This window comes from Ailuropoda melanoleuca, chromosome 15 (genome assembly GCF_002007445.2).
Source record: "Ailuropoda melanoleuca isolate Jingjing chromosome 15, ASM200744v2, whole genome shotgun sequence".
Taxonomy (NCBI): Eukaryota; Metazoa; Chordata; class Mammalia; order Carnivora; family Ursidae; genus Ailuropoda; species Ailuropoda melanoleuca.
This window is the reverse complement of record NC_048232.1, coordinates 42684244-42709705: the sequence shown is the minus strand read 5'-3', so window position 1 is coordinate 42709705 and position 25462 is coordinate 42684244.

The window sequence follows — 25462 nt, the reverse complement described above, 5'->3', positions numbered from 1 at the left end:
GTTAATCACACCTGGCTTTAAATCCCTTCGTTTAAACACACATTTATATGGAGGTCTTTCGAGCTGTGCTACATAAGAAGACGCAGGGAACATGGCTGAATTTTGCTGCAGAAGCTTGAACTACGTGAGATCCAATACTCTATTTGCAAATTGGAATTTTGGCTCTAAATTAGGCAGTGAGATACAGGTTCTAGGAAGTGTGCGTGTGAGGTACAGGGATAATCAACAAAACCCCTCTCACCTCTGGCCCACCAGTGCCAAGCAAGATCTGACAGAGCAATGGCCGGTGGTAGTCTTGGTTGACTATTTTCAGGACTGATGTTCTCTGGCAGCTTCACCCACAGGATGCCACATCTCTTTTTCTTTTTTTTAAGATTTTATTTATTTATTTGACAGAGATAGAGACAGCCAGCGAGAGAGGGAACACAAAGGGGGAGTGGGAGAGGAAGAAGCAGGCTCATAGCAGAGGAGCCTGATGTGGGGCTCGATCCTATAACGCCGGGAGCCGAAGGCAGACGCTTAACCGCTGTGCCACCCAGGCGCCCCAGGATGCCATATCTCTTGAAGGCATCATAGTCCTGTGAGATCCCCCAGGGTCTAGAGAGATACAGTATTCTCTATGCCAGAAAGCTTGGGGCTTTCCAAGTTGGAGTCACTGGTGGTTCTCACCCCTGGGGCTCTGGTAAAACTGCTCCAGCAGGGAGGGACCCGAGGGAAACTCAGAATAGCTGCTGGTCAAGGAAAGAGATCGAGTCCTGTTGGACTAGACCAGAGTTTTCTATAAGTGAATTTGAATTTGGTATTTAGAGTGGCAGAAATCACAACTATTTAGTAGTATATTATTAAAATGGGTGTTGGAATGTCCTCTATGAAAATACTTTTCCCCAAGAGTGCTGAAGTATGGTTCCGAAAGACTTACAGAGCTTTGAATGGAATATATGAATGCTGGAAAGCTTTACACCTCTGAAAATCTTTTAAGTAGTGAGCAGAACTCTGGTGGACTGTTCCACTTCTAAGTCCCACCCTAACAGTTTTGATGAGATTTAAAATAATAAATTTTAAAACCATATTCCGTTCTCCAAAATCTTAAAAATTTGGTTGCTATGGGTATTATCCCCGGAACTCTGTTTTCTCCTCCGAGTCACTGAGAGGTCTCCATTTTTTTTTTCCAGATAAAGTGATAGTCATTTATTTCTTGATATCTAGCTCTGTCCCCCACCCCCAGCACTTACCTTCCATTCCCATCAACTTTCCCTTTGTAGGTCCCTTCATCTGATCAGTGAGTTTCTTGCCTATCATCTTTCAAGACCTCCTGGATGTATCATGCCAGAAACCTACTCTCCCATCACTTAAAAATATTTAGCCAACTCTTCATTTTCCATATTCTGCTTTTGATTCCAAGGGTAATAATACCAACCAAAGTGTATGTAACCTGCGTTTCCTAAAGCCTCTCCAGCCTGGGGTTTTAAAAGGATCATATTAAACCCTTAATGACTCCTCTTTGCTTTCTCTCCCTTCCATGCCAGTGTGGCCGCTGAGAGATCATGGAGGGGAATGACTTGAAATCAAGGAGCAGCTCCCTCACTAGCTCTCCTAATTTACTATGACCAGTTAGTCTCATTCCTAGCTTTCGAATACAATTACCTGGGGAACTTAAAAAAAAAGAAAATACTAATGCCTGGGTCCTATCCCACACCAATTAAACCCTTAGGATGAAGCACTAGCATTGGTATTTTTCAAAACCCTGCAAATATTCTAATGTGCCCCCACAGTTGTGAGGAACCACTGTGAGCACGGTCAGCCTTGAGCCTTTGCCAAGCATCTGTTTGTATCCCCGTGTCAGCCCGTGCAATCGCGACCCAGAGAAGTACCACAAGGACTCTCCAAATTGATCAAATTCTCCCACTCACTGCTTTTTGCCTTTTTTGCCTTCCCCACTCTTCACAGTGGGGCTCCTGTCATTTCAATGACTTCTGAGAACACAAGGGTGCTCTCTGCCTCTTTCATGAACTCCTTTGCAAATTTCTTAGCAGTTAGCACTTCAATCACTATCATTCATTCAGAAAATGTAAATCACCTTTTTGCTTTGAGTTCATCATTTTCCATTTTCCCAAGGTGATTCAGAAATTCAGAGCTCGCTGACAGGGAGTGAGCAGGTGTGTGGGTCTGTAGACACACCTCACTGTTCCATTAATGGCAGAATATACCTTGAGAGGTAACTGAAATGCCAACGACAGTAAAAATCAGGTTTTGTCCAATTATGATAAAATAAAGAGACCTACCTCTGAAAACATATTTTGATTTCTCTAGATTTCAGGCAGTGTTAAAATACACAATCAGCTCTAACCTTGTTTGTATTAATCTTCTTTACAGAAATTGCACATTTGCTTTCAAAGCATTGGGTTGGAGGATTTTGCTGCTACGTGGAAACCATATCAACAATCATCTTCAGGACATGAAATGCACCTACACATAGAACCCATGCAATATTAATCATGTCTGCTAACCCATTCATAAGCACACAGGAAGGAACATACAAGAACTAGAATAGAGAACCATTAAGGCAGCAAATGCTTACTTTCCAAGAATCATCACTTTCTGTGATTAATACCCTCACCAGACATCTCATCAGAAGTTAAGTCATTCATTCATTTAACAAACATTTTCTTAGATGTCTGTTGTGTGCCAGGTACTGTGCTTTGAGTTGGGGTTGGACGAATGAACAAAACATAGCCTCAGCTTCCGAAGTTTATGGTCTATAGCCAGTCATAGCAGCAGATACTGACCTTTGTAAAGTCTTTTCCTCTCCCTGGTATGTTCTTCTCCCATATCTTTATCTGGCTAAATTCTATTAAGCTTTTTAGATCTTGATAAAGATATTACTTCATCTGGAAAACTTTCCTTAACACTTCAAGTCAGGGTTAGGTGCCTTTTCTATATACTTCCATAGCACCCATATATAGGGCTTGTACATTTTGTATTATAGTTACTGTTTACGTATCTGTTTACCCTTACTAAACAATGAGCAAATTAAGGACAAGAGCCACATCAGGTCCCTCTTTGTGTCTTCATGACTAGCACATAATGGGAACTCAGTAGATAATTAAATGAGTGGTAGAGGTATTCCCAGAGGAGATACACCAAAAGAGACTTCCTGTAAGAGGTGGCTGTTAAGTGAAGTAATAAATGATAAGTCTGAGTTACCCAGACTTGGACTGGTTGGAGGGTAGAAGCAGAAGGGCAACATGGTCTATGTTAGAAAACTCCCAGCAAAATGGTGTCGATAGAGGGCAAAATGTGAGGTAGGGTGTGAGGAGAGGACAAGTTGAGGCAGCTGGAGTAATGTCATGGGGTTGGAGGGTTCTGACCAAACCAGACTCAAACTCCATTTTCCCTCTTGTTTCCATCTAAATGAATGAATACACAGATTCAAGGAGTCCTAGGAGCTGATTGCCAGAGATTACCCATTTGTTCCTAGCATAGACAAGAGTCTCTGAGACACAAAACAAGCTAAAAACTCTTCTCTGAAATAACAAACATTTCTTACATCATTTCTCTGACGTAAGAACCCTGCCCCATGAGAGTCAGTACATGGGAGGAGGGGAGCTCCACAGGGAAGCTGCCGGGTCACCTGCTTGATACCTGTGGAAGGTTTCTGTCTCTTACTACAAATTATGGGGAAAACACCTTATCAAATGTGATGGACCCATCTTTACTCAGTGTCTTTCTAAAACCCAGTTCTCCTTGTTCAACCTGGGCAAAGCCAGGAAAAGTAAATTGCCTAATTTCTCCTTACTTCATTGTGTTTTAATATAAATTTCAGTAATTTAATAATTTACAATCAATGCAACCCCCTGAAGGTCATCCCAGGCCTTTAGAAAACCTGCTTCTGTTTTAAGATCAGCTGATAGGATTCAGTTATTAATTAATGCAACAACCATTTAATGAGTACTTTCTCTGTGTCAGACACTAGGCTGGAGTCTGGAGATTCAAAAAACGAATGAGACATGGTCCCTGCCCTTAAACGGCTCAGTCTAGTGGCAGAAGCTCCAGGCCATGGGAATTGTTTTTGTGCTGGCGGTGTTGAGGTCGCAGCTGACCTGCCTGAGCTGGTTCTTCTCGAAAGGTGGTCACCTGGGTACTGCTTAGAACTGCACAATCCTTGGTGTCTAAACATGGGGTCTCTCTGGATCAAATGGGGACCCCCAAATAGGGGCGATGATTGTGTGGAAGCCAGTGGTGGAGGTGGAAGGATTCACCTGCAGCAGAACAGAGGAGATAGAAGTGTATTGAATGCACCACAAGGGAGCCACGGGCAGGACAGCAGAGGAGAGGCTACCACGAGGCAGTGGGTGGGGATTGTTTTTAAAGGGGNCAGAACAGAGGAGATAGAAGTGTATTGAATGCACCACAAGGGAGCCACGGGCAGGACAGCAGAGGAGAGGCTGTCTACCACGAGGCAGTGGGTGGGGATTGTTTTTAAAGGGAGAAGGTAAGGAGGTATGGGGAAGTATGGAATCTTCCCTTTTCTGGTAACTGCCTAATTGTAAGTAGCCCATGGGTCAGTGAGGGCCTATGGATATTTTGAGATGGGTCACCTGATGTGTCTGTCTGTATTCAGCCAGAAGGGGGCCCTGTGGGCCCCTGTCTACATTCCATCACTGAAGCCTGTGTGCCTAAAAGCAGCCTACACAACCTTGGACCCTTCTTCCAGATCTACTGAATCAGAACTCAGGAGGTGGGGCCCAGCTATCGGGGTGTTCGCAGACCCTGCAGGAGATGCCGAAACTCATTTTTGTTTGGGAAGCTCTGGTCTAAGCTCTACACTGAGTCGTCATACCAGGTCTATGTGGAGGACCCATTAGTCTTTCCCAGCCTTCCTCTTCACCACTCCCCTTCTTAGGGAACTCCTACAATACTAGAAAACACCAACCCAGAGGCACACTCCCCCAAATGAAGTAAATGCTATGTTATCCTGTAATGGCAACACCAGGCCCTTCTGGTTGGAATCACAGGGATGGATGACTTCATGAAGATCAGTGTGGTATGGACTAGACTGGCCAGAATCATTTCAGGGTCAACATACAAGGAATCAGAAGGGATAATGTCATCCTTGTCTCCATTCTGCTCCCTGCCACTTGGCGGGGGTGGGGAAGAATTTTTTTTTAATTTAATTTAATTTAANGGGTCAACATACAAGGAATCAGAAGGGATAATGTCATCCTTGTCTCCATTCTGCTCCCTGCCACTTGGCGGGGGTGGGGAAGAATTTTTTTTTTTAATTTAAATTTCATTTTAAAAATTTGTTTGAAAGAACATATCAGCTTGGCTGTTCAAACCAACCAACCAACCAAGAGCTTTGGAATTTCTTCAGAGCATGGGAATAGAAACCGGGTAAACTGAAACAATAAAATGAGCAACTTGAACGCTTAGGAAAATAAAGGAAGGGGGAGTGAGGTCTCAATCTGAGCCTGTGAGTTTTGCAATCCTGTGGTTGTTCTGAACAAATTCAAGCAGATTGCTTTCTTTCTGGAGTTCCGGTAAAGTGGATCTGGCCACCAGTGGATGGTTCAGAGCGCCTGACTGAGGTTTTTTGGCTTCTTGCCATGTGTCATTAGTGACCTATTTTCACTGCAGTGAGATCAGCCATGTCTGCAGGCCCCTGAATCAGCAGTTTCTAGCTCCAGGCTGGCAAAGCTGACACTGGTTTTCACAGAAAGTGCCGCCCCTGCACTCTCCCTGGAAGTGGGGAGAGCACCATTTTGTCACAAACATGTCAGCTTTGACCAGAGGTTGCCCTGAGAGCCAGCTGCCATGTCTCTTTCAAATAAGCTGCTAAACTTGGAATTATCTCGGCCTAATAATTAATCAGGACTAAAAATAGCCCCAAACTGCCTGAGCTTTGCTTAAATCCTACCCAGGTGGGAGAGGTGGTTAAAAAAACATCTAATTGCAAAACTGTATTTTGTAAGGCTTTGCACAAAAATATGAAAATAGTTACCCAACTTGCCAGTTTGGGAGACAATTCACAGTTAATCTGACTCTCCCTAAAAAAATAAATAAAATTTAAAAATGCAACCTTTGGAATTGCACACTGATTTGAGATGACCAGTTCTTGGTGGATATTAAAAGCAGCCAGGAATTGTACTCAGAATATGTTAAGAATACCCTCAAACCCAAATTCACGGCAAGAAAATCGCTATTGGTTTAGAGCTACAAAAGATAGCCTGTTGCCAGGCAGATTAGACAATGAGAAGAGTTCCACAAGAGGGCACCCTCGCCACTCTCCCTTCAAGCCCAGTGCTCTGCATTTGCCAGATGGTTGGCAGCTCTTTGCCCTCTAGCCTGTGCCCATAGGAGCAAATACTCTGTGTCCTGAGGAATGCTGCTTCTGTGACAGCTTTCTGGCTGAGATCATCAAGCAAATGCTATCTCTGTGACATCAGAGAAGCCGCTTCAAAGGAGGGGAAATCAAGCAAAATGTTAAAACTGGAAAAAAACATACGGCTAGATTGACTTTTCTCCTTAGTGATGTGTCTTTGTGTGTTTACTTTCTTGATACTCTAATGGTAAGAATAGGATCAAATGAAAGTATGTTTTTCACAGTTATCTGTGTCTAGCCCAAAGTCAGAAACAGCCATGGCACCAACCAACCAGCGACAATTGGCAGGGCCAGGGGTGTTTCAGGAGATCCTTCACCCTCATCATTTCCCTCCTCCCACTAGGCACAGCTTCTTCCTGCTCTAAATTCCATGGCCTCCGCTCATACTCCCGCTTCCCCAGTCCAAAACTCACCTCCTCAATGGCATTCGCGGAGGACTAACTGATGAAGGAAAGAATAGATTTGCCCCTTCTAGCCACAAACGAAGAACTGGAACAAGGGAGAGAGAATGATGCAGGACAGATGACTTGGATTCAGCATAAGACACTGAGCAGGCCACAGAGCTTTGCAAAAAGACCTTTACTCCCACCCCCACCTACACACCCCACCCCCACATATCTGAATTCAGAAACCAAGACTTTGCCTTGTACCAGCAGCAGAAATTAGAGGAGACACTCATCCCCTCCGTGCTCAGCCTTCTCACCTGAAAAGAAAAACATGATAATAAAAGTATCCATTCTACTCTACAGATTATTCTGGGGCTAAAATAAGATACTGTGGGTGAAACTCTTTGTGGGTTATCAGGAGCTCTATAAACATAGCAAGTACCTACCCCTAGAGCGGGTTAAGCATTAATAGATTGACAGGGGTAGGGAAGAGAGGAAGGAAAAACTGAATTAGGTTATATTATTATGATTATTAGCATTATTTCACATTTCAGCAAAAAAAAGAAAAAGAATCACTAAGCTTCTTCTTGAAGAGAATCTGTGATGCTGTAAATCTGTCTCTTGTCATAGGTTACTCAGTGCTATGGATTGGAGTTTGAGTGCCCTTAAAATACATGTGTTGAAACCCTACCCCACAGTGTGATATTAGGAGGTGGGGGTCTTTGGGAAGTAATTAGATGGGGTCATGAAATGGGATCAGTGCCCTTATAAGAGTCACGAGATTTACAGCTCTCTGCTCTCCACCATGTGCGCATACAATGAGAAGCTCGAGTCTGCGACCCTGGAAAGGGTTTTTACCAGAACTCAACCATGCGGGTACTCTGATCTTGAACTATGAGAAATTTGTTATTTATAAGCCACCCAGACAGGGTATTTATTAGAGCAAGCCAAAATGGGCTAAAACATCCAAGTTGCCTTGACTCAGAGAAATGTTCCTAGAGATAAATATCTAGAGACTCCTTGCAAAGATTTTACTGTGAGAAATGTTTATTATAGACTTGTGTAAAATTGGAAACTCTATCCCACACGGAGTGGTTTAATTAAAACTCTCTACGTAATGAATTATTATGCATCCATTAAAATGACATAGAGCAACATGTAAGAATATAAAGAAGAGTCCATAATAAGGAATAAGGGGGGGGATAAACAACATGTATAATAGACTGACATGGAAAATGTGTGCACATATGCATAGGAATGCAGACTGGAGAGTCCAGAAGAATATATATCAACATGCATGCTTGTAATCTAAGAAGGTTGGAATTAAGAATGTCTTTAATTTTATACTTTTGGCTTTTATTTTTTACTGCTCTATAAAGAATATATATTATTTATAAAACAAAAATTCTGAGCTCTGAAGAAGACCAATGGGAGACTTACAAGACCAGGAGTTCTTTGAGGAGAGACACTCATCACTTCTATGGAAGAAGAGGCACCCAGAGCAGAGCTCTGCCCCACTGGAGCCTTCATCCAAGATGACTCAGGACGTCGTCTGAGATTTCTGTTCAACCAGCTCTATTGTGTTCACTTATCAGATAAGGCCTCAGTCAGAGATAGGGAGTTTGCCCCTAAAGTCTGTGTGGAGGAAGAAATAACACCAAAACCTAATAAATATTTAGTCTCCAGCCAATGGGTGACCAGTGGGTTTCTTAGCAACATAATGATTCTGTAAGAGGAAGAAGGTCCCTAGAATACAGCAAAGGTATGACCTCCTCATTCATTCCCTTTGACGTGGGCTGGGTGAGAATCACAAAGAAGAAGAGAAGAGCTGTGATAGTTGGCACAGAAATATCCACTATTCATCCTGAAAAATCTCACTCTCAGAAGTATCTAATAGACTTTATTAATGCATGTTTCCTATTTAGTATAGTCAGTTGATATGCAATAAGAGTGCTGAAGGTCACAGCTTATATTATTAAAATTCTAGCAAGTACACCGGGTCCTGGGCTTGGAAATGCATGCAAATCTCCTCATTTTAATAGTTGATTTATTATTGTTAGTTCTACCCTGTATCATCTGGTTAGAGCTCAGGTCTAATGAAGCCTCAGGAGCTGATTTTATTCCCATACAGGCTTGTTAGCTACAGAGAGAGAATTTTCCCCATAGCCACAAAACCCTTCTCTTAAGCCCTTAACCTAGATATGTCAGAAGGAGCATGAGACATCATAACTCCTGGGAAAACAGCCCTAAATCCTTGTCCCACTGAGACAGGAGTCCTGTGTTCCTATAAACAGGAAACCGTTGGTCATTTGTTGTGGGGTGGCCGGAGGAGGCTAGGAGGGAAGCTTGGTTTGGCAAAAATGGTGCAGAGCAGAGACTTGCCAGACAGGAAGGGTAAAAAGTTGATGTCTTCGAACTAGCTGTGGCTGAGAGCCCACCCGATGAGCGGTGATGATTTGTGACCTGTTGCTCTTCAGAGCCAGGAAAAAAGAAGAAAAGGCAATGGAAGCACCTAGAAGAGGAGACTGGCAGAAGCACAGAGAGATTTTTCTGCCCCTTTTCAAAAAAGTGGCAACCCTCCTTTCTCTCCTCTGTGCTCCCCATACCTCCTGTTTGATTTCTACAAAGTATTTGTCACCCCGTGTCACTCTTGCCTATTTGTCTATGTCCCTTAGTAAACTTCAAGCTTCCTGTGGGCAGAAGCCATGTTTACTTGTCCCTAATGGTGAATAGGCTGGTATCCTCCAAGCCTTCCATACTACAGGCTCATAGTAAATGCTTAATAAATACAAGTCAGTGAATGACGTATGCAAAAATCAGCCCTGATGTAGGAGTGAGCAACACATCCTAACAAAGAGGGGCACAGCACAGAACTTGGAGATGGAAGTAAGCCCCTTGGGTGGACTTCAGGGACAAGTTTTTTTTTTTTAATTTAAATTCAATTAGCCAACATATAGTACATCATTAGCTGCAGATGTAGAGGTCAGTTATTCATTAGTTGTGTATAACACCTAGTACTCATCACATCACATGCCCTCCTTAGTGCCTGTCACCCAGTTACTCATCCCCCATCCCCCTCCCCTCCAGCTTGTTTCCTGTGATTAAGAGTCTCTCACGGTTTGTCTCCCTCTCTGATTTCTATCCATTCAGTTTACCCTCCGTTCCCCTACGACCCTCTGTGCTATTTCTTATATTCCACATAGGAGCGAAACCACATGATAATCGTCTTTCTCTGATTGATTTATTTTGCTCAGCATAATACCCCCCAGTTCCAACCATATTGATGTAAATGGTAAGATTTCATCCTTTTTGATGGCTGAGTAATTTTCCATTGCATATATATACCACATCTTCTTTATCCATTCAGGGACAAGTTTCACACAAGGAGGCAGGAAGAACTCTGGCATTACTAGTAGATGAGATGAATGAGCCTCTGGAGTTGAACAGGCTGAGAAATCTGGTATGTTTGCAATATCCCCTTTGTTTGATATGAGTTGTAGAATATTTTCTTCCGTTCCTTGTACCTTTTAATTTAATTACCTGGGGAAAAGTGCTTGCTATGTGTTTCAAATACTCCCAGGGCTGATGGGCACATAAACAGAATAAAGATGGAGAGGGGCCACGTCACCAGGCAATTTCCTGTAGGCATCTGGGGGACTCGTATACAAATGCTCTCATGGGGTGCTACATTGCAAGTAAGGTAGTTCTTAACATGTAGTAAATCCTTTTCCTATCTGAAGGCTGCTTCTCTTTCTCCTACATCATTGATTTATAAAGGGGGTTTTTCCATTCTCCATTCTTCTTCATGATACAAACCAGGAGGCTGGTCTATTCACAGGTGTCCTTTCTTAAATGGGCATTCTTTCATGTTTTTAAGATTTTATTTATTTATTTATTTACTTAAGCGAGAGAGAGCGAGCGAGCAGGCATGAGCAAGGAGAGGAGCAGAGGAAGAGGGACAAGCAGACTCTGCACTGAGTGTGGAGCCTGACGTGGGGCTCCACCTCCTGACCTTGAGGACATGACCCGAGCTGAAACCAAGAGTCAGACACTCAACTGACTGAGCCACCCAAGTGCCCAAATGGGCATCCTTAAATCCCATTATAAGTTCCCAGACTGAGGTCTGCATCTGAAGATTAAAGGTCGCAATTCCTAGTGGAGTAGGAGGTGCAGGAGGGGTTCAGAATAGCTATGTTCCAGTTTTGGCTTCAGTACGCTTCGTAGACAGAGATCTCTACAAAGGTTTAGGGGGTCTCTCTAGAAATAGGGTAATTGAGGAAAGGGAGTAATCTGAAGCCAGCTATAGCATCTGTGGTACTCTCTTTGCTGGAAAGAGCCCAGCAAAAAGGGGGGAAAGCAGCAGAGGAGCAGATTGGCTATGTTCTGAAACCTGTGGCCACCCACTAGTGACGTGGTGTAGGGAGCAGAAAACCCAGCTGTTCTCAGTGTCAGCAAAGCCAACACTGGCTTTTCAGTGGGTGAAATGGGCCTTCTCCACCCTCATACTCGATGTTCCCCTAACACAGAATGCTCAGTCCCAGATCCCCTTGTCCTCGGGTTTCAGTTCAAATACACTTCTTCAGAGAGGCCTCCTAGATTTCCCCCCCTTCTTGGTCATTCTCTGTCAAGTCACTCTCTTTCCTTCACTTTCTGAAACTGTTTTGTACACGTGTAAAAAGAGGACATTGACTGTGTCCTCTCACTGCATATGTAAGCTCCACGAAAGAAGGGACCCTGTCTCTTTTGCTCATACTTTATCACAAGCACTTAGAACAGTGTCTGGTACCTAGTAGGCCCTCAGTTTACAAATGAGTGAGTGAGTGAATGAATGAGTGAATGGAAGAGCCTGAATATGAGATTCAAGATAGCAGTGGGCAAGTACTTTCCATTACCAGCAGGATAGGTCTCTTCCTTGAAGGGGAAATGTGCATTTCCTAAAGGTAAGGAACCAGGGAACAAAGTGGATATTTACATCACAGGGGAAGCCTTTATTTCCATATTGAAGCACTCACATGTCCTCCCCTGTGTGCATGTGGGTGGACACATCAGAAGGTAGCTGTGAAGCTGGGGTGGGGCGGGGTGGGGGGTTTAGGCAGTACAGAGCTAACAAACTAACCAAGTTATCATTGTGGTGTAGAGCTGAGTCTATATACAGCTCCCCGAAGGCAGAGGACGGCTTTGTCTTACCATTTGGGTGCAGTGACAAAATATAACTAATCAAAAAATCTCTGGGAACTTGTTTCATTCTTTTGAACAGCTGCTGTCCATGGGAAGGTGTTCAGGCAAGGGACACCAGCAAGCTTCGACAGCTCACATTTGGTTGTTTTCCTCTCTCTATGCCGCTCAGAAGACGAAAGAGAAATGGGCCTTCCCGTCGTGTCCCCTCTGCTCACTGCGCATGCGTAGCCTGGGATCTGCACTCCCGGGAGTGGTGGCAGCCTTCCTCTGTCCAGAGAGGTCCGTCTCCAGCCTCCTTCTCTCTGAGTACGTTCATCTGGTAGAATGAGGGAGGGCATTCACTATTGACCAGTATGGAGCTAATGCCTTATTTATTCACCACTTCATTTATAGAAGATGCCACGTTCTAATGAGCGGGGCGGGGAAAGACATGCTGAGAACGCTAACCCTCCCATACATTTGTTTGGTACTTGACACAGTGGACAGCTCTTTCACATAGATCATCTTCCCTCGTCACTGCCCTTCATGTAAAAAAGAGCAGGTATTTTTCCATCATCATTTTATAGAGGAAAAATCTGAGGTCAAAAGAGGCGAATGACTTGCTCCAGGTCATGGAGCTGGGAGGACCTGGGTCTCCTCACCTCCAGATGCAGTATCAAAAGGCAAATTTCTAAGGAATGAACAAAGACTGACAATCTCTTTTGTCACGACCAGAGTATCTCTACATAAAATTTTATGCAGCTACAAGAACCTATTTTATGATTTTGTTGTGTCTGATCAGAATCAGTGGCTAGACAGGCTTAGCATGGTGCCTGGCACATGAGGCAATTACTGAATGGTGGAGAGAAAGAAGGAGGGGAAAAAAGAAGGAAGTTCTTCTGTTTTAGGGACTGAGATTGGCTATACACAGTACACCCAAATCTTCCTCATGAGAATGGTATTATAGAGAAACCCACTACCGTTGACTGCCACTCGATACGTAGGAACTGACTCAATGGAATTCTAGAAGTGACAGAGACCTGAGAGGGCACAAAAGAGACATGCAGCTTGGTTGGCTGCATTACTTAGGTCCATCCACAGCCACTCGTGTGCCCCTGACTGTCAGCTGATCCGAACTCACATTCTGTACACCAACATTTAAAGCAAATACTTCCTGGACTAAAAATAAAGTACACATAAAAGTCTGTTTAAATGAATCATTTGTCTTTTGGAAGCTAAAAATGGGAGGGAAAGGAACGGTGGATATGTTCTGGGACTAGCGGTAATGTGAACAGTCTCTCTTTGATCCTCTGAGAATTTCCAAGTTGAAAACACCATGTGGAGATGACTGCTTCCCTTGGGATATGGGCTGCATCTGACCTTGCCCCGTGGGTGTTAGTTTTGACTCTCTCGCTCTCTCTCTCTCCCCCTTCCTCCTTCTTCCGCCCTCCCCCACCCCTTTCCCTCCCTTGCCCTTGCCCTGCTTGTAAATGACTTACTCAGTAATAAAACTGTGGTTGAAGAGATAAGAGAGGCTGGAATGTGTCCTAGCCTGGAGTCAAACAAGGAACCTGATTATCTAAAATAATGTTCGAGGTTGGCCATGAAGTCTGTGGAATGGCCCTCCTTTTCCTCTTGCCTTCCATCACATGTTCATTCATTCATTCCTTCATTCATTGTCCCTCTTACAGGTACAAATAGGAATAAGGAATCATCGCTACTGTCAAGGCGCTCTAGTCAACTAAGAAGGAGCAGGCATGGGGGAAGTTGCAGGAATGAGGCTGAAATGAGGTAGAGACAAGACGCAAAGCGCCTCGTGTGCTATTCTATGGAGTTTGCGCGTGATCCCACAGGAAAGTATTTCCTGAACTTGGGGTGCAAAATTGTGTGGATCAATATTATAAGAATTTATTAAATATTCTTAGTATCAACAACTTGTTCTTATTACAACATTATCCAAATGTATACAAACATAAACCAGGTATAATTCCCCAATGTTTACAACTGTTATACAATAATAAAACCAAAATAAATTTATATAAAGTAAAACCCAATCTAATGCAAATTAACAAAATTCGCTTAATGCAATGGATGTTATTGTTTAACTGATACCACATCGCTACTGGCATGTGAATACGGCCCTCGCTTAAAGCATGTACATTATTTTGAACTCAGCACGCCTACATGACCATGCGCTAACTAATGACTCAACTCATCCGATCCTCTTTTCTAGTCAAGGTAGCATGAAACTGCCATCAAAAGAGACTGTGGTGATGTTACGGGGCCACCACATCCTTGCCTATGTGTCAACTACACTTCTTTTCTCAATAGCCCAGGACAATAAAAATAGAGCTATTTGCCTCTAGGTTACAAGTGGTCATCAAATGACCTAGAAGATGCTTCTATTTACATTTTAAAGTCCTCAAAATTAAAAAGGGATTTTTAAAAACGTCCAAGAGACCCCATCAGCCCTAAGAGTACATTACCAAAGACCATTGCCTGAAGTTGGAAGACATATTATATAAGTGCTTGGGGCTCACCACTGATGGATTTTGAACAAGAAAGTGTGGTAATCAGATTTCCCTGTTAGGGCAATTATGCCAGGGGCAGCAATGATTGCACATTAGAGGAGAGAGAAACCAGGAGTGAGGAGCTCACTTGGGGAGACAACTATGATCCTGTAGGCGAATGATGATGAATGATCTAGCAAAGACAGGATGAGCGAAGAGGTGTAAAAGAAAAGACCAGAAAGGTCTGCAAAAGGCAGAATCCATGGAACCCAAGGACTGACGACACGTGACAGGTGAAGGAGAAGGGGCATTTCTAGCTTAGGCGACACTGTTAAACCTGCGAGAGAATATAAAGAAGGTAAATTTAGTTTCAGACAAGGCCACTACGGGGAGGCTGTGAACTATTGGGGCAAAGATAGGCAAATACAGTGGGCTAGTACTGGAAAGAAGAAGCTTCTAGATGAGACTGGTTTGCGAGGATGGCCAGGTGGCCACCATCCTACAAACTGTAGCTTCTACACCCAAGAATGTCTCAGTGCCCTCTCCCAAATACAATGTTTCTCCTGCTTCCTCGTTGCTACCCGAAGTTCCAACCCAAATGACCATGGCTGCAATAATCTAACTCAATACTCTGATATTAAATATGTATTTAAAGTACAAAATCTGAAGAGACTGACAAGCTCTGATTGGCGGCCTGATCCCAGAATGTTCATGGTGGACAGAACGTGGAATTTGTAATCATTCAGACCATGGCTCCAATTCCTGCTCCATTACCTACTAGTTATGAAATCTCAGCAAGTCACAATCCTCTTGTCTTCCTTTTTGCAGATTGGGGTTACAGCACCTTATATCAAAAGCTAGTTAGGAGCATTAAGTAAAATACTGCATATGGTGTCTAGCACAGTGCCTTCAACATCCTGCGCAGTGCATCTTTCCCATTCTCCCAGCGTAACAACTAGGGCATGGACAAAACCAGACTTCCTGGATTCAAACCATGATCTACGACCTTCTAATGACATGACCTTGGGTAACTAAAGTAACTTCTCTGTAACATAGAGGGATAATTATATTCTCTAGTGCAGAGAACAGAGTAACTCCCTGAGTCAATATTCACAAAACTCTGAGCACCATGTGTTTGCACATAGTCTGCACTATATAAGTGTGAGCTGTTAATGTCATAATTACTCCTTCCTCTCTTCCAGTAATTAAGTTTGAGATTCCTTCCTGGAAGGAATCTTGCATTTTGATGGAAGAGGATAGAGATATAGTGTGCCAACGGGTACCTAAGCCACTGAAGCCCCACGCCGAGTGGAAGAAAAGAAGGTTGACAGCCTTAACAGCATTCTTTGCCCATTTCTCAGTTTTGTCAAGACAGGCTGGTGTCTGCAATGCCTCAGGGAGTGAGACAGAGGGTGACTGAAGTCCAAAGTCCAGTGATGAAATGGAAAAATTGTCATCATCAGATGTTTGGCATCCGGATGGAAGTACTGGGAGTTCTTATGAGGTATGACAACACTCATTGTTTTCAATGAACTTTATTTTTCACTTAATGGGAGTTAAATGCCGCAGTTATGCTGGGTTTTGTCCCAAACTAGGAAGAGTAGCAAAAAAGCGTGCGCACACACAGACACACACACACACACACACACACACACACACCCCTTCAAACCAACGTGCATTTCCCAAGGGTTAAATCCAGAAGAGTTAGAAGCCTAGTCAGGAACATGGGCCGGTGAGCAAACATAGATTTTTCTGATGTATTCAGCATTATCACATCAAGTTTCTGACCCTAATCAACTAAGGTCATGAACAAACTAGCCCTTTTAAAAATTTTATGAAAGAAAGTGCTGTGCATTTTTCTCTCTGGACTCTCTCTCACTTGGAATACAAATGTGGCCTGGCTCTTCCAAGCTTTTGCTGGCAAGGACTTCAGGCGTGAGCACTGAGCTGAGTTCTCAGTGATTTGCTGCCTCCGTCAGGATCAGAGAAGAACATTCCTCAATGCATTTCAATCTGTTTAATCCTGAGAGGCTGCAATGACTTTTGGGTCAAAATGAAGCAGAGAGGTCTCTTGGAGATGGAGACATTGTTTCTTTGAGTATAAATTTTAATTAGTCTTTTCCCCAAATGCACAGGAGTAATGTAGAGAGAGTTCTGTCTTTGGGGTGAGGCTGATATTAGATCCAGTTCCCATTCTGCCACCTGTACTGTGTGATTCGGGGCACATCCTTTAACCCCCTGAGCTCACTGGCCTCAGATGTGAGATGGCAGCATTACCTGCCCCATGGGCTGGTTAGAAAGCCCACCATGCTCTGTCCCTGATTCCTCCCTCTGCTTTCTAGCCATTTCCTGCTGCACAGTCCTCATCAGGCATATCCGGCCACTCAGGGCTTCTTTCATCTCTGGTCCTTATTCAAGTCGAGATCCATCTGCCTGAAACAATCTCCCGCCCCACCTCCATTTTCCAGCCTGACACCCAGTCATCCTGCAGGCCTCCCTATAGGTGCCACTTCCTCCAGGAAGTCGTCTTTAACACCACGTCCCTCAGTTGAAGTTTAGGTTGCGTGCCCTCTTAGGAGGCGTCCCCTGAAGCTGAGACTGCTGGCATTCCTTGTGAACACCATCTGCCACCTACCTACGGCCCTGCAGCCAGAACGCTCAGCAAAGCTTGATGCCTGATCTTCTCCCACCCCGGCTGATCTAACACGTCCCCTGAACCCCATTTCTGTCCAGTCCCAGTCAGAGGCTGACACAAGATTTGCTCTGACTTGCTGTCTTTGAAACCATGTGACCAAGTAACAGTCCTACTGGTCTTTAGTAAAGAAAGATCTAACCCAAATACCCTCCTTTCTTCCTCCTCCCCTCCTATAGGTCAGATTTTCTAAGAATGTATTGGAGATTCACTTCACATCACTTCTCTACTTGGAACCTGCTTCTTACCACTCTCTTCTTCCCATTCTGCCATGGGCCACCACCCCTCCTCACTGGTCACCACTGGAAACTCCCAGTCAACCCCCCTTAATGGGCTCTTCTCCCTTCTCCTGGGCTCAGACAACAGGTTGATGTGGGGCTGACCACACCTCAGTCAAGTGCCTGGACCTTTCATTCTACATTGTGTCAACACAGAGGAGTAGAGCTGTTCTGGCCTTGTCTGAACAACTAAGGTAATTCAAGAAACAAACAACACAGATTTTCCTCTTACAAAACTTACATCTGCACACTGCTTATGATTCTTCCTATGGCCTAAGGAAGAATATCAAAAAAGTAGACTTTTCTCATGGGGTTTCCATCATGGGCACAAACCTATTCCCAAAGAGGCTCTCACTTCTCCAAATGCCTTATTCTTCCCACTCCCAGAGCAATGACATCAAACTGAAAATCTAACTCACTCCCCAAAAGACCTGATCCTGACCCAGAAGCCATCACCTTCCCGGTGATACGTTTCTCTAAGTCTGAGTCATTCAGCCTAAGGAAACTCAGAGGCACTTCCTCAGCAATGGCAGAACACCCTGATTCTAGCGAAGTCTGGACCCCAGAGTAGAAAAGTGCTATGGCCACAAGCAGGATCTCTGGACCCAGGTGACCAGGGCTTGAATCTGGCTCTCATTTTCCCAGCTGTGTGACCTTGGTCATGTTTCTTAACCTCTCTGCGCCTCAGCCTCCTTATTTTTGATACGGTGACAATAATAGTGAAGCTTTACAAGTAGTGCTGCTTTGAAGAGTCAAAACACACATAGAACAGAGCTTAGCAAAGAAGATGTGCTCAATAAATTTTAGCTAGAGCCATATATATAGTTCCCCACTAATGTAGACATGTCTATTACCTTTTCTGTTTATCTAGCAAGTAATTGTTGAAGCAGACATAAACACATTCACAGACATCTTCTGGGAACAAATATGAATTCCCAGAGATGGTACAATCTGGAAATATTTTTCTGAATGACTCATGAGGAAGTCTCAAAGTGAAGTCAGCAAAATTCACTCCTTATGAACTTTCAACTCACAGATGTCCATTGGGTGCAAATGGAACTTTTTCTGCTCTCTGCATTTTCACTGACACCCCTAAGGTGAAAACAGTAAGTAGCAAGCACCTCCCTCCTCAATCCTATAGGGACTGCCTGGATAGCAAAACTCACTAAAAGGTAGCCCAACTAGTCTTTTGCCTCTAGACTACATAAACGGAGACTAATCTAGTCTAGAGAGACCAGAAAGGAACAGGAGGGGTGCTTTGAGTTCTGGTAATATTCTGCTTCTTGATCTGGGTGCTTGGATTTTGAAATTCCTAAAGGGAGTTCATTGAAGGGCATTCCTAAGACTAAAGATCATGTGGCTATTCTCATCATTGGAGATCCTGACACATGTCCTTGAAGGCCTAAGGACATAGTACTTGAACAGAGGCCACAGCCCACCTCACGTGCAGACCATTTCTGAAGGCAGGAGCCTGCCTTAAGCTGCCCGAGAGAGCAGGCAAAGACAGAAACAACAGGGGAGCATGCTTTCTACATGGTGGAGTATGAATGCATGAGTCCTCATAAGCTTTGTAGACACCATGGAATATGTATTGAAACATCTTGGGGCGCCTGGGTGGCACAGCGGTTAAGCGTCTGCCTTCGGCTCAGGGCGCGATCCCGACGTTAGGGGATCAAGCCCCACATCAGGCTCCTCTGCTAGGAGCCTGCTTCTTCCTCTCCCACTCCCCCTGCTTGTGTTCCCTCTCTCGCTGGCTGTCTCTATCTCTGTCGAATAAATAAATAAAATCTTAAAAAAAAAAAAAAAAAAGAAGAAACATCTTGAAAGGACCTCACCCTACAGAGTGGCCTGCCAGAGCAAGGAGACTCCCATAGGAGGAAGCTGGAGAGATGACCACTGGGACAGGAGCTGAGATGGAAGAAAGAAAATGGGTCACAAGAGGTCAGCTAAAGAATGCATCACCCATATCAGGAGCCAGGACAATGCAAAAGTCTCCAAGTGGAGGATCCACAGAAGCACATGTGGAAGGCCTAACCCCTTGGCAGTGCCAGCCAAGAAAGAATCAAAAAGAGTCCCAGTGACATGAAAAGGCGATTCACCCTTCTTTCATTTTTGCCCCACCACCCGATCCTGGAGAAACCAAAGGCAGCAAAGCAAATTGAGGAGGGAGAGTGAGTCCGAAATAATATTATTCAAGCAGACCCTAAAATCAGCCCTCCTTCCCCATTTCAGGACCCTCAGCCAAGGGTCAGTCCTATGCGATGGAAATGGGAGAAGTTCTGAATTGGATCTGGGATAAAAGATTTGATTTAGACTCTGTTGAGTCTTTTAATACTTGAAGAGTCACAATATCAAATTAAGACTTTTTTTTTAATGGGAAAATGACCAAACTACAGAAAAGGACAGGAGAAGAAAATTGAGCAGCATACCTTTTCAAGGTGGTTGTAGTGGGGAAAATTTGGCAGTTTCCTGCGTGTAGTTGTTGGGCCCAATGCATTCACAAGACATCAGTTAAAACAAAACAAAACATATGCCAAGCAAAATCTCATCAGTCCTACCCTCTACCAACAAATCGTTCTGAGCTCTTGTTTGCATGGGCTTGTCATAAACTGACCTGAGCCTCAGCAAAAAGGTCTTTGTCCTTAAGATTGTTATGAAGGACCTACATCGGTCCTTTCTTTTACCCCTTTTCCTCCAGCCTGCTGGGCAGAGGACACTGTGCCCTTCAATCACTCCTTGAATCCACAAACACTTACCCTAAGGACAGAGAGCACTGCTCCTATGCACATCATTAGATTAGATTCGAAATCAAAGTCCCCTCTCAATTTCTAGGGAGAGAGAAGTAGCATTTTGCTTTTTCTGGCCACAAAGACACTGGGTATTTAATTTTGGGCGGAGAAAGAGAGGTACAATTTAGTTGGGGAGAAAAGGAATTTAAGGACCTTTCCCAAGAAATAATATTTTCTCTGAAAGAAGCAAATTTAGAAATTCAAATGACTTCAAAGAGGGCTCCAGAATGGACTGGAATGATCCTCCCTTTCTCAAAACAATAAAGCAAACAAAAGCAAACAAACCATAACAAAAAGCCCCTATAGTGCCAGTAAATATCAGGAACTCAGCAAGGTGTTGGGCATCCCTGTTCCTCGCTCTTCCCCCTTCTCTACTCTCCTCTCTTTCATTCGGGACAAACTCACGTCATTTCTCATCCTTCATCCCACCTTGTTACTGGCTCCACCATTCTTTGAAAGCAAGCCCCTGGGTCAGCCATGTCTTCCTTTCACAGAGACTCGGACAAGCAAATACAAACTCCATGTGGAAACCAGGAGAGCCCAGAGGAAAGCGCTGGTCATTTTCTTCCGATTCTCTACTCTCCTGAAAACTTATGGTCCGGTAGAAACTCTGAGTTTTCTTGAAGTGACTAGAAGAAGCACAGCTGGAATAGCAATATCTAAATAAAAATGCTGCTGACCTGCTGATATTAACTAGCCTAAAGATACCATGAAGCATGTGGTTTTCGTTAGAGCAACAAAGCAGCTATAGTATGACAGGCAGCCCGCCTTCCAAGATTACCCTCATTTACATGATATTACGTTACACGTGGAGCTGGACTCTTGGGTTTAAAGAAAAACAAGAGTTCCACACCAAGAGGTGAAATGAAGAGTCAGGCACTCAGCCAAAAGTTTGAGACTACCCAGAAATGACTGAGCTCACAGTCATGTGGCCCCACTCTGCTCAGCACTCTAGTCACACGTCATTTGTTCCATTCATTTGGAACTTCTCACACGTGGCTCTCATCACAGGTAATTGTAGGTAAGATGAGGGCAGAGACCACTTCTTGATCAAAACCGCATCCCACATACCACCTTCCGCATGGTCTTTTGCACCCATGGAGCTGATAGGCAGCGATGCCATGGAGCTAGATACAGTATGGGTGGAAAGAACACAGAGTTCTATGTCCCAGACCTGAGTCTCAAGCCTTGATGGCCTCTCTAAGGCTGTTTAACCTTGGGCGAGTTTTCCACTTCCCCAAGTCTCAGTTTGCTCATCTATAAAAAGAATATTAGCATAAAGGGGAGTTAATGCTATTATATTCAAAGCTAACATTCATTGCGTACTTACAACACACCAAGGATTCCACTTCATGTTGTTACAATGCACTATTTTACTTAATATCCACAGTCCTCTCATGATGAAAGTAGACCACAGAAGTTACGTAACTTGCCAAGATGACACAACAAGTAAGTGGCTGAGCTGGGATTCAAACTGAGATCTGACTCATGTCAAGGCTTGTGCTCTCATCCACAGAGTTTAAAGTCAACACCTAAATGACTACAACAGGGAAAGAGCAAAGTGGTTGAAGGCAGGGACTCTGGGTTCTGCCATTTCCTTGCTGACACTTGTGTGAACTTTGTTTCCTCATCTGTAACATGGGGACAACAGGACCTACCTCACAGTATGGCTTTAAGGATTACATGACTGATTATGCATATGGCTGTGGGACAATTCCCAGCACACAGAACTGGCTGCTATGTTTACTATCTTTATTATGATAAAATGGCTGCCATATCAATGATGACGGAGGCTGGAATAAGAGAATAAAAGAGAATGAGCACGGGAGGCCACCAAATGACTGCTCTGTGGCACTTGTAAAACCCTCATGGGAAACTTGCCGAGATGGCACTTGTAAAACCCTCATGGGAAACTTGCCGAGATGACTAAGAACAGGTTCAAGGGTGCTGAGTTCGTGCTTATGCAGATGGAGGAATCCTGGAGATTTTACCGTAGTTGTATGACTCAAGCTGGTAAAACCAGGAGACATCTGGATAAGAAATGCAATGATAAGCGGGTGTGTACCACAGGTATGGCCCCACAGTTGCGGGCCGGAGAGTCAGTCTAGGGCAGTCCACTGATGGCTTAGTCCAGGGTGCACCCCTGGAGGTACCACTCCTGTCTGATGATGTCACTAGGTGAAGTCACGCGGTGATCCTGAAGCTGACGTGGCAGTTGACGCATCATGATGAGTGGACTTGTCCCGTTCATCAACCCCATAAAATCATTTTCAGATCATGCCCATTTTGGAAGACTAGAAGTATCCCTAGTGGGAGGCCTCCGTGATGATAAGATGTACCAAAGCTGACCTGGGAACTTCTTAGCAAAATATGCAAACAAGAAAAAAAAAAAACTCTCTTCAAGATGCGATGTGAGGCAGGATTACACGATCAAGTAGAAAATGCAAACCACTTTCAAATCACTTATGGAATCGCTGTCAACATTAAAGCTGTGGAGATTGATCAACTCCCATTTCTCAAATAAGATCTGAAGGAAGAGCTTTTAAGTTTCAAGGTGCAACATTAAGACCAAGAAAGAACCTTTACGATGCAAAACCAGAAACAACTTTGTCTTGGACTGTGTTCCTGGATTTTGGTTCCATGTGTGAATTTCCAGCTATAACAAAAATGATAAGCAAAAAAGCAAGCACTTTACCTCTTTCCAATTCTTTTTTGCACATATCAGATGGAACCTCAGGTCTATTATTTTAATTTTAACATCAACCACCAGCTAACAGTGTCCTGGAAATAAAGGCTTATCTTACAAGAAAGAAAAAAGAAAAGAAAAAAAAAGAAAAGAAAAGAAAAAAAGAAGGAAGGAAGGAAGAAAAGAAAGAAAGAAAAGAAAAAAATCTAAATAAGAGGATGACAAGCCTGCTTATGGGAAAGGATCTCAGCCTGAGGATACAATATGTAGAAATGACCAAAGAAGATGGAAAAAAACAGGAACATAAAGTCCGGCCATACTGAGTCTTATGTCTCCTTACTCAGTGATTTTCAAATTATAGCTTTATTTTGGCAATACTATAAAAGTAATGCTGATAAGCTAGCTACTAAAATCTGGGTATGACATATTCTTATATAGCAAGGAAATAACAAAATTTTATTTTTAAGGCTGTTGATGAAATTTCTCTTAAGGAGAAAGTATCTTTCACTTTGCAAAATGTCTTGGAGAGCCATTTGGTTGTGGAAAAGGAGGCTCTTGAAGCATTTTTCAAAGGAAGACCATTAAGCCAAGGAAAAGTATATTTCTCTGCCTAGTAATGTAAGCAAAATAAGTTTCCAAGGGCAGACTGTGATGGTGGGGACAGAATAAGGTGATAGAAGAAATAGATAGGTAAAGACACAAGGCAGGAGGGAGAGGGTCCAGGACAATGAAATCTGGAGGGTCCAGGAGAAGAGGGCTCAAGAGAAACTCTCACACTGGTGGAAAGAGATGGGAATACCTCAATCTAGAAATCAATAGAAATATCTCATATTTAGTTTTAAAGAATTTGCCATGCTCTGAGGCAATACAATCCCCATTGTCTCAAACGCTTTGTAAAAACGGGCTATCCACAAATGGCATCAAAGGAAAAAGCAACTGTGTTTGAGATTGAGAAAAGAAAAACCACATGAGGCAAGACAGAAGTAAGACTGAGAATTTAGTAGAAGCAGAAAGCCTAGAAGAATCACCCCCACCCCACCCCAGCCCAGAGAATTTGCCCAGACAGCAGGTAGAAATGTATGCTACATTTCCCTTTACGTGTGTGCAATGGGGCCTCAAGCCATTTTTATTTGAATACCAGTGGTTGGGGTGATCCAAAAGCCTGACAGAATTGGGGAACACCCAGAGAGATGATATCTGGATTAAGTAAGTGTCATCACGCCGGATACAAAAATCTCCCTTATTAAAGAAAGATTAGGTAGCACCACTGCTTTTCCTGCAGCTGGTGCCATTACCAGAATATTCTAATAATCATTAGGAAAGCAGCTGGTGAAATTCAAATATAGCCTTTCCAGCTAGAAAAATAGTTCTATCTCAAAAGTGATTACTCAGGATACAGCTGCTAGAGCACGATTTCTTTAGGTACAGAGAAAACTTTCCTATGAGCTTTTGGGGTGGCAATGGAAAGAAGGAATGAATCTGTGGGCTTGGAAGTCTGCATGACTTTGACAAAGACTTGATTTTAAGGGGGAGTCGAGTTCTTCCGCATGGCCACCTTTCTACTCTGGAAGTGATGGCCTCTGAAAGTCAATGTATTTTAAAGATCCAAGAGGCGCTTAGATCTGAGAGGTACCTAGCTACAGATCTCACATGGCTGAAAGAAGGTGTTTGTTCTCTTAAGATTTCTACACCCAGGATGGCAATTGCTACAGAAAGTTCTGACAGTAACTGTGTGTCCAATCGTTCCACCATGCTCTCTTGCAGACAGGTATAAACAATTGCTTTTCAAAATGCACCTGGCCACTTTCATCCTCAAGTCCTTCCAGGGGCCTTTATACTTGTCATCTGCCTTTACTTGCTGCTCTTTCCCGCACTGCTCTTCCAAAGGCCAATGGTGAGCAGCTAAGTGAGAACTGAGGGACCTCTCTGGAGTCCTCCCCGGCCTCTGGTGTCAGCTGTATGAGGTCCCAGGTGAGAGGTGAGGTAAGGCTGCCATGGAGCTGAAGTGACCAGCAGGTGAAGTGCTACAGTCCTGGGAACTGTGCGGGCCCCGGGGGATCTCTTCTATTCATTTGTATTTACTGCCATTGACAAGGCTCTCTCCTTTGACCCAACTGGGGGCAGCCTCCTCTAAGTCCTCCCTCTGTCCTTAGCTCCCTTAGACCAGTATTAGGAAGACACCTGCTGTATCAGTTCAGCAAACATCCCTCACCCTTGGTATCTGATGACCCTTGAGGTCTGATCAAATTCCTCACCCCCAGCCTCAATGTCGGATCACCCTGGCCTGCCTTCGTCGGAGTCCCGTCACGTCAGTGTAGCCAGACCGCCCTAGCCTTGATGTTTTCTCTCTGACCCCTGCTCTGCTCCATGGCTGTACATTTCTACTTTTCCTTGTTGATATTTAGAATTGAACTCCATCTCTCTCCCCTACTGGGAAACTGCCATTGCAGTTTGAGAAAGTCTTCCATCTTGGTCTTTAGCACGTATCTGAGTGATTTTCCTCTAACACCATCCAGAGAGGCTGATTCCACAGCGCACTTCTGGAAAGGCTGCTTTTGCTCTCCTTCCCAGACCTCTCAGGA